Here is a 10530-nt window from a genome sequence, read left to right as displayed (position 1 = left end):
GGCTTATGTTGCTCACAAAAAGTTTACTGTCTTTCAAATGGATGTGAAAAGTGCTTTTCTCAACGGAGAATTGGAGGAAGAAGTATATGTTGAACAACCTCCAGGATTTGTAGATTCCAAATATCCAGATTATGTCTACAGGCTTGATAAAGCACTTTATGGACTTAAGCAAGCTCCTAGAGCATGGTATGAGACTTTAGCTCAGTTTCTTTTGGAAAGTGGATTTCACAGAGGAACTATAGACAAAACACTGTGCTACCTTCACCATGGAAATGACTTACTTCTGGTCCAGATTTATGTTGATGAAATCATTTTTGGGTCTACAAATGACAGACTTTGCAAAAAGTTTGCCAAACTGATGCAGTCAAGGTATCAGATGAGTATGATGGGGGAACTTAGCTATTTTCTGGGCCTTCAAGTGAAGCAGAATGAAGAAGGCACTTTTATTTGTCAAACTAAGTACACCAGAAACTTGCTGAAGAAATTTGGAATGCAAGATTGTTCAAGTGCATCCACTCCCATGGCCACTGCAACAAAACTGGACAAGGATACTGGTAAATCAGTAGATATTACTGATTACAGAGGTATGATTGGCTTTCTACTCTATCTAACTGCTAGTAGACCTGATATCATGTATGCTACATGTCTTTGTGCAAGATTTCAAGCAGATCCAAGAGAACCTTACTTAACAACTGTGAAAAGAATTTTCAAGTATCTTAAGGGAACAGCTGATCTGGGATTGTGGTGTCCCAGAGAATCAGATTTTAAACTAATAGGTTACTCAGATGCAGATTTTGCAAGTTGCAAAATTGACAGGAAAAGCACAAGTGGAAGCTGCCAATTTCTTGGAGGCGGATTGGTTTCTTGGTTTAGCAAGAAATAAAAGTCAATTTCCACATCAACTGCAGAAGCATAGTACATTGCTGCAGGAAGCTGTTGTGCACAGATTCTTTGGATGAAGAATCAGTTACTGGATTATGGGTTAACATATTTCAAAATCCCTATTTACTGTGATAATCAAAGTGCTATTGCTATGACAGGTAATCCAGTTCCACACTCTATGACAAAGCACATCAGCATCAGGTACCACTTCATAAGGGAACATGTGGATGAAGGTACAGTGGAATTGCACTTTATTCCAACAGATCAACAACTAGCAGATATCTTCACAAAACCACTGTGTGAAGCTACTTTTACAAGATTGGTAAATGAAATTGGAATGGTTTCAGGTTCTTTCTCTAAATCTGCTTAGTTTTGTTCTGATGCATCAGACTTTATGATCAGTATTTACAGAAATTACTCTCTTTGTGTATTCTGTGCTTAATTGAAAATTTGATTAAGTACTGACTGTTGTCTGATGTAAGTTTCTAAACTCTGAAAATGATATGTCTGTTTATGTAACTATTCAATCCTATGAGGATACTTGTGCTAGATGTTGACCTAGTAGTCTTCAATAAACTAGGGATCCCATTTTAGAAGTAATTATTTCTGTGGAAATCTATTGACACAAGCAAATTCTGATATTGAGTTTAGTTGAGTTTATTTTGTCTATCTTATTACTAAGTCACAAACTAGAATAATGCTTCTCATCTGTTAAGTTCTGATGCTAGTAAATCTGCTGAATGTACTAAGTGCTGATAAACCTCTCTTATCAAAGAAAAAGAAAAGAATCAAGGATTAAAATTCAGGTACTCCTTTGAGATCTAGAGTACAAATGTGGAAGGGACGACCCAAGTGCATTGCTGGTATTAAGTAAATATGCATCAGAAAAGCAAAATATTTTCTTGGTGACTTTTCACACTCTATGATTACTGGAGAAATACTCTGATAATAACATAAATTATGATAAGCAGTCGTGACTCACTTACACTGAGAAACCACTGTAAAATGGAATTTAAAAAGATGCACAAAATTAGCACAAAATAGTTGAGGTGGACTCAAGCATGAACTCATTCAAATAGTAGGTTTCAGAATAATGACAGGGTTTTAGTAAAGTTTTAGTTATGCCTTATTTCTAAGATATACTGAAGTGAATTAGACTTTACTCTTTGTCTGATATTTAGCTTAATGCACACACTAAACACTCCATATGAATGATGAAAATAACTGTGGTGATCTATGTTATTTTAGATGAACAGTTTGTGTGTCACATTGCACAAATTCTGAGGACAAGTTCTGATTGCACGTTCTGATGATTAAGTTCTGAAGAATATATATCAGAATTTGTGTGAGGACTTACTAAGATAGCCATTCATTTTTCGAGTTAAGAAATTATGTTCTGATAACTGTTAAGTTCTGATATAAGTCTAAGTTCTGATCCTTTACTTGACTTATTCGTGGATAAAATCTAAAAACAGTTTCATTTTAAATCAGACTATGTTTGGGTAGAATATTAACAGTCAATATAATTAGGGATAGTGGTTCACGACACGTATAGTAATTTTTACTTGTTACTTGTGCGCATTAACCCTGACTTACACTTCCAATGACTGTTTTTCGTCTTCCTAGTCTAGGGAGATGAGGTAGAATTAATTCTACCTACCAGCTTTAAATTTCTTTGCGTCTCCTGGCATTCTTTTGCCTATATAAACAACCACTTCACAGCAGCCTTCACATCAACTCTTTTATCACAAAACTCATCTCCATTTTATTTATATCAAAAACACCATGGTCAATTACAATATATTTTTGAATTATGAAACATTCAACATGGAGCTGAGCTGTGAAGCCTGGCAGCAGGAATGACACGTCACTGCCATTCCTGATGAGATATGGGACTCAGTTCCCCGGGAGAATATTGATGTTGCAGTGAAAAATAATTGAATAAGTGGAAACAGTTTCAATTTTGAATTAAAACTGATTTCCCTTGATTAATGGAATTACTGGGTAAGTGGAACGGTTTTTCCTTGAAAAACTGCAAGTGGGTAAGTAATGATTACTGTTTTCCCGTGCCCATTAACTATTCATTATTACTGCATGTCTGACAGGTGTCCAACGGTTACATTATTTTTTTTCAAAGTATAAGTAAGACAGAGAGAGGATTTTTTAATCTTTTATTCACTTTTATACTTTATCTCTCTATTTGCTTTTACTCTCTTTCTTCACCTGACATTGGTTTTTCATATAGACATTCTATCAAACACCTAACAGGCACTCTTAAATCTCGATTATTTTCATGGCACCTAAGGATTTGATCATTGATGGAGCTAAATTTGTTCCAAATAACTATGCTGCAATTCTTGATAATGCTGAAGCTCCGTCTGAGTTGCATTTTGTGCAAGATCTTCTTGCACACAGTGAAATCGGGTATGCATTGATCCAACCTTCAACCTTTTCGAGCCAACAAGTTCTGACGTTTTGGAGGACTGGAAACTTTGATAATGGTGGTCAAAATGGTACTCCTAGTATTGTTTTCGAAGTGGATGATTCTACATATGGGGTAACTCTTGGTACAATTCGCAAGGCCCTACATCTACCAGAAGGATGTACTTTTTCAACCCCGGAGGAATCAGCTCTTAAAGAGTTCATGGCTAGTTTGGGGTATGAGCAGAGTTTGGCAAAGCTTGGGCAGTTGAAACGGGCTCATATCAGAAATGAATGGAGCTTCTTCTTTGACTGCATCACTAAAGCTTTTGGGAATAAATGTTCAAACTTTGATGCTATTCCTATAATGAGTCAGCACATCGGGTATGCTATCATTAACCAAACTCATTTGGATTTTGCAACTGCTGTGATAGGTTTTATTGAGGATAGGATGACAGAAGATAGGAATGTTGTCTACTTTGCTAGATTTTGTCAACTTTTTTTTAACCATTGTTGTGCTGATAACCCCCAACCTACCACTGACTTAACTCCATCTTTCAAAATTGCAAAACGAGCCTTTAATGATTCGGTAAATGCTGATGTTAAGAAAAAGGTGGTTAGACCCTTACAGATTCCTCAATCTGTAAAACAGATCTTAGTAAATATTGATCCTGATACCTACAGATCTTTTTATCCTGATGTCCAACCAACTACCACATCTCAAACTCCACAACAACCATCAGAACATACCACTCATACTACTCAACCTACCCTCAGGCAATATCTCAAATCATATCTCTCCACTTAACAGACAGTTCAACCTTCATCCTCAGCACCTACTGTGAAGCCTTCATCTTCCAAGGCTAAGAGGACAAAGACTGTTTCTCAAACACCTCAAAAGAGAAGGAGGATTGTTTTGAGAGATGAATCTGATAGTGAGGAACATGTTTCTACTTCAAAACCTGTTAATAAAGAAGCTGAGAAAGTTCCTTCTCAGAAGGATTCTGCAATTGGGGGATCTAGGCTTCTCAAAAGGCTTAGAAGAATGACTGTTGATGAAACTCCAAAGGAATCTATATCTTCAAAGAGATACAAGAAATAGAGGGCAAAAAGGCCAGTTTCAGATGATGAGGAAGCAGCAGCTAAGGAAGGAGATCAGGAATCTCTGATCTCACAAGAACCAGAATCTGCTAAGGCCACTGCTTCTCCATTAACTTCAACTAAGGAAGCTGTTACTGAAAAGGCCAACACACCTTCTGTGTCTCCTAAGACTGTATCTCCTGTTAATTCAGGCACAAGTGCTGATATTGATATCCAGAACTTGGTTGTGCCTGAAGTACTTTACTTAGAAGCTCCAACAGCAACTAATTCATCAACAACACATGTTACTGATGCTGCTCAAACTCCAGAATTATCTACTACACCTTCTCTGCATCTAGATGATGATGATCAGAATATAGGTGAGCATCAGAATATGTCTGTTGATCAGAACTTGGAACCAGATCAGCAATTAGAGGATGATCCTGAAGCCTCCATTGCTACTCATACTGTTGTTTTATCAGAAGATACTGATTCTGTAAGTTCTGATGCTGCAAATACTGGAGATACTGGTGATGCTGCTGCAAATGAAAATGCTGATGAAGCAGGTCCTTCAGGACATGCTCCTCAACAAACTGTTCTTAAATCTGAACTTGTTAAGAAGTTTGTTACAAGAGAAGCACCAGTGCCTTGGAGTGAAACTCCTGCAGGACAGGAATGCACTAAGGAATGGAACTCAGTTACCTGTTCTCCATCTGCACAACATCTTGCTGAGCACTTGACTAAAGCTGATGAGATGTTAATTACTGATGATTTCAAAACACAGCTTAGAGTCACTGCATTGAGTACTAAACATCTACAAGGTCTTCATTCAACTACTCATGCAGAGTTACATAAGATTCAGGAAGAATTCATTAAGCAAGAACAAGTTCAGAAGATTGACAAGAAAAAATTCTTCCAACCTACCTTTGACAGAGTTGCTTATATTGAGAAGACTCAAGAGAAACAACAAGCTCAGATTGATGATATTCTGAAAAATCAAGCTTCTCAGCAATCTCAACTTAATGAAATCCAAGCCTCAGTGGAATTGCTTGTCTCTCTTCTCTTACCTGCTGATGCCAAAAAGGGGGAGAAATTAATTAAGTCCAAATGCAAAACTGATAAGACACTGAAGGGGAAGGATGATGAAAAGGATGATCATGGAAACCCTGGAATGGGTAGAGGTCATAGTCAAGGTAGAGGTTTCTCATCAAGAAAAGCTGAAATCACAAGTCATAGGACAAGTTCTGATACTGGAAAAAGAATTAGTTCTCCTACTGGTAAAAGGATATGTCCTGATGAACTTTTAGATCTTGATGAAGAAATGTCAAGACAGTTATTTCTTCAGGAAAATCCAAGAATGGACTTGGAGAGTTTAATGGAAGAAGAAGCCAGACTTAAATCAGAAAAAGACACATCTAAATCTGAAGCTTCTAGTAAAAAGACACTTCCAAAACTCAAAGGCATTGTGATAAAAGAAAGGACAAATACTGAAGCAACATTGGCTAAATCACAACCACAGATAGATCCAAGATCCAAGGGTAAAGAAAAAGTTGGTGAACCTATCAAGGTTTATGTGCCTCCTGAGAATGAAGAAATCACTGATGAAAATGATGATCTTGCTCTGACTTCAAGAAAAGTTTTTAAGACAACTTCTGAAATGGCTCAAGTTGTTCAGAGTCAAGAGGCAGTAAGTTCTGATATTCCGAAGAAGCAAGTAACCTCTGACATAGCTCAAGTTAACTTGATATCAGAAGATAAATCAAAGACACTCCTACCAGGATTCACTAAAGCAAAATAGACTCAACCTTTGAAGACTGTTGCAAGTGGTTTTAAAGCAAGAGTAGTTACTGGAAAGGAAGCAAGAGATAAAATTGGATTGGGAAGTGCTGATGAAAGAAGAATACAGAACACTACCAATGATCCAACTTTCTTGAGTGAACCATGTATTGGAGCAACTCCTGAGAGATTGAATCAACTGGAATCTATACAAATGGTTTACCATACCTACTTGAAAGAACACATCTTGTTGTACTTCATGACAGATGGTAGGGTTTATCATACAAGGCAAAATGCCATTCCATTGAAGTATTTTGAAGAACTGGAGCATGTACTATTCTTACTTCAAGTGAATGACAGATTAACAGAAAGTGCTGCAAACTATTTGAAGGATCAGATTCAGAGACAGAATAGGCTTTATTCTGTTAAGTCTAACAGCACATATCTTCCAAAGTACAGAGATCACAAGGGTGATATAGTTGAAATGAAGCCCAACACTGCTAAGATTATAACTACCTTTCTGGGTTACAGGGTTGTGGAATTCAATCTTGAGTCTGATAAAGCATATTTGATCAGACTGGATCAGGATATAAGAAAATCTAAGATTAATGATCTCAGGGCTGCAATCTTTCAAATTGGTGAAGATACTGCAGAGCTTAAAGATGCTAAAAGGAGGATGATTGATGAACTCAGATATGCTGAGAAATGTTTGTTGAAGAACTATCTCAGAACAACTCCTGACATCAAAGAGATCAGAGGATGAAGCCAAGTCAAGATCTACAACTGCTTAAATTTTGGTATTTGTACAGACTGAAGTTGTTATCAGAAGTTAAAGATTGGTAAAGCTTTAAGGACTGTAAGTTGTAGTTATCTAGTCTAATTCTCATGCATTTGTACTTAATATTTTTGACATCATCAAATATCTGTTAAACTTATATATTATGCTAATTTACAAGTTGGGGGAGATTGTTAGATATATTTGATAATGTCATGGCTAATATGATTTATGTTGAGTTTTTCAGATCTTACTTAAATAGGATAAATCAGTACTTACTGGAAGTCAGGACTTAAGGATATTAGTACTTATATTATCAGGAGATAATCATCAGAAGATGGATATCAGAACTTAAGTACTGAAGGACATTCAGATAAGGACAACAGCTGATTAAAGGAAAGAAGATCGAGACAAACATAAGAAGAGATATGCATGAAAAAGGAATTCTATGAAGAATAGAATACTTGGAAGAAAAGATATCTGATTGATATATTTTAGGAAGCAGAATTATATTCCATATCAATTAGCGATTATCTTGTAACTGTGTAGTATATAAACACAGACATAGGGTTTACACTATAAGTGTTATCATATTCGAGAAGAATTATTCATTGTAACCCTAGCAGCTCTCGTGATATTTGTTCATCACTGAGAGGTAACAGTTCTATACTGTAACAGAGTTTATTGTTTCAATAAAGTTTGTTTTCTGTTACTTGAGTTATTAAAGTTCGATTTGATTGTACTTTACACTGTATTCACCGCCTCTACAGTGTGTGTATGACCTAAAAGATTTCCCCTTTCCTTGGATCAAAAAGACGATAAGCTTTCGTTTGAGGAGATGAGTAACCAACAAATATACATTTTATCGATTTTTCTTCAAGTTTGCTGCGCTTCTGAGCGTCAATCATTGCATAGGTAATGCAACCAAAAACTTTAAGATGACTTGCAGAGGGTTTTTCTTCCTTCCACGCTTCATATGGAGTTCGGTTTAACACAGCTTTCGTGGGTGATTGATTTAGGATGTAGACTGATGTAGCCACTGCTTCACCCCAGAATTGTTGTGGCAGACTCTTTGCATTCATTAAACTTCTGGCCATTTCTACAATCGTACGATTTTTCCGTTCAGCAACTCCATTCTGCTCTGGTGTGTAAGGAGCTGTTAGCTCTCTTTGCAGGCCATGATTTTCACAGAAGCTTATGAATTCTTGAGAAAGAAACTCTCCCCCTCTGTCGATACGTAATGTTTTTATACTCCTGCCACTTTGTTTCTCAACAAGCAATTTAAATTTCTTGAAGTGCTCAAAGGTTTCTGACTTGGCTTTTAAGAAAAACACCCAACTCATACGGCTAAAGTCATCAATAAATAATAAGAAGTATCGATTCCCCCCATATGTTTCAATTTTCATGGGACCGCATAAATCAGCATGTACTAGATCAAGACGATGTGATGATCACCATGTTTTATATACAGGAAAGGATCTTCTACTTTGTTTTCCAAAAACACAGTTCTCACACAAGTCAATATTTTCAATTCTAGGTAGCCCCGACACCATTTCTTTCTGACTTAGTAGCTTTGGACCTCTTATGTTGAAGTGCCCATACCTCAAATGCCATAACTTTGACTCATTATTTTCTTTCACAGATAGAACATATTTTTCCATATTAGAGACTAGTAATGGAAAAAGTTTGTTTTGAGTCATGACTACCTTTGCTATCACTTATCCGGATTGTTTTTCTTTAATCACACACATGCAATAATCAAATATAATTGAATATCCAGTATCCATAAGTTGTCCAATACTTAATAAATTCTGTGATAAAGCAGGAACATAATAAATATCATGCAAGAGTTTAGTTGTACCATTACACTTGATTGCCACAGTTCCTTTGCCATTGACTTGCATGAGTTTATCATCACCAAGACGAACATTGATTTTGTGGTTTTCGTTCAAATTCTTGAACAGTGACTTCTTGCTTGTCATATGATTTGAACAACCGCTGTCAAGAAACCAAATATCTTCATACCCTCTTTCTTCATCAGTTTTAACCATGAATAACCTTGGCTCTTGTTCTTCATCAATTTGTTCTTCAACATAACTTGCTTGTCCTTCACGTTTCCAACACTTTGCTGCAAAATGCCCAAATCTTTTACAGTAATAACACTGAACTGATGATCTCTGTCATTTTGCATGGCCCCATTTCCCACGATAACTGCTAGTTCCTCGTCCTCTATTTGTTGTTACATTTTCCGCTCTATCAATTTCCTCTCTTGCCACATGAAAGGACTTATCTTTAGTTCTCTCCACCATTCTGTTCATCCTTACTTCATGCGTTAGCAAGGATCCCTTCAACTCATCAAATGAGTATACAGACATGTCTTTGGATTCCTCTATTGCAGAATTATAGTATCAAACTTTCTAGGCAAACTCCTCAATACTTACAGACAATTTTCTTTTCAGTTATTGTTTTTCCAAGTGCCCTCATTTGACTTATTATTGCAGATGTTCTGGACAAAAAATCTTGAATTGATCCGTCATCTTTCATCAACAAGGTTTCGAAATCACGACTTAGAATTTGAACTTTTACTGCAATCACTCTTGCTGTTCCTTGGAACTCAATTTGCAATATTTTTCAGGCTTCTTGTGCAGTTGTTACAGATGTAATTCTTGGAAAAATTGTATCATGCATTGCTTGTTGAATGAAGAACAAAGCCTTTGCATCTTTCCTCTTATTTTCTTTCAATCTATTCGCATTACTATCAGGATTAGAGTATCCTTCATCTACAATTTCCCACAGATCTTGTGACTTAAACAATGTTTTCATTTTTATACTCCAGAAATCATAATTCTCCCCTGCGAACTGTGGTATTGTTGGCTGAGGATTATTTCCAGAACCCGAACTATTTGCCATTTATGTCGCCCAGATTGAAGATCCAACCTTGCTCTAATACCACAAATGATGGAACACCTGCTAATTTCTTAACAATTTACACTGCAATTGTTGGAAGAAAATTCTGCACTGTATTGAAACTTTTTCACACTAGAAACATGGATGACTATATATGCTACAAATATTAACTGCCACCTAGAAAGAAACTACCTAAAACTGCCTATCCACAACATCAATAAACTGTCCACATGGAACTGAATTAATAAACTGACTTTATAACTGAGCCTAACTGCTAAATATTCTAATTACTGAACATTCAAATACAAATAATAGAGGTACTAGTTCTTCCGGCTGATAATTAAATACACAACTTTGAATCAACTTCCAACAATATTTAAATTAGGCGTCAGCAATGTCCTTGTAAAGATTGGACATGTTATATCAAGAATGAGAGTGATGATCACAGTGTAAATTTGTGCAACTCGGATAAGAACGAGAGAGCGTTAGTTGTACAATCGGTAGATATTATTTATTCTCCATATATATGTACTGGAGCTGGAAAAAGGGGTTCAACCGGGACAATTACCCTTCATAGAAAAAGATGTTCGTAATTTTGTTAGGACATGTAAAAAGACAGTTCAAGAAATCGATGTTTTACTTGCTGAGAAAAGTGAAAATAATATGTTTGAACTTGTTGATGCTTGCAA

This window comes from Apium graveolens, chromosome 7, assembly GCF_009905375.1.
Source record: "Apium graveolens cultivar Ventura chromosome 7, ASM990537v1, whole genome shotgun sequence".
Taxonomy (NCBI): domain Eukaryota; kingdom Viridiplantae; phylum Streptophyta; class Magnoliopsida; order Apiales; family Apiaceae; genus Apium; species Apium graveolens.
The sequence above is the reverse complement of the archived record's forward strand: the minus strand, read 5'-3'. Positions refer to the sequence as shown.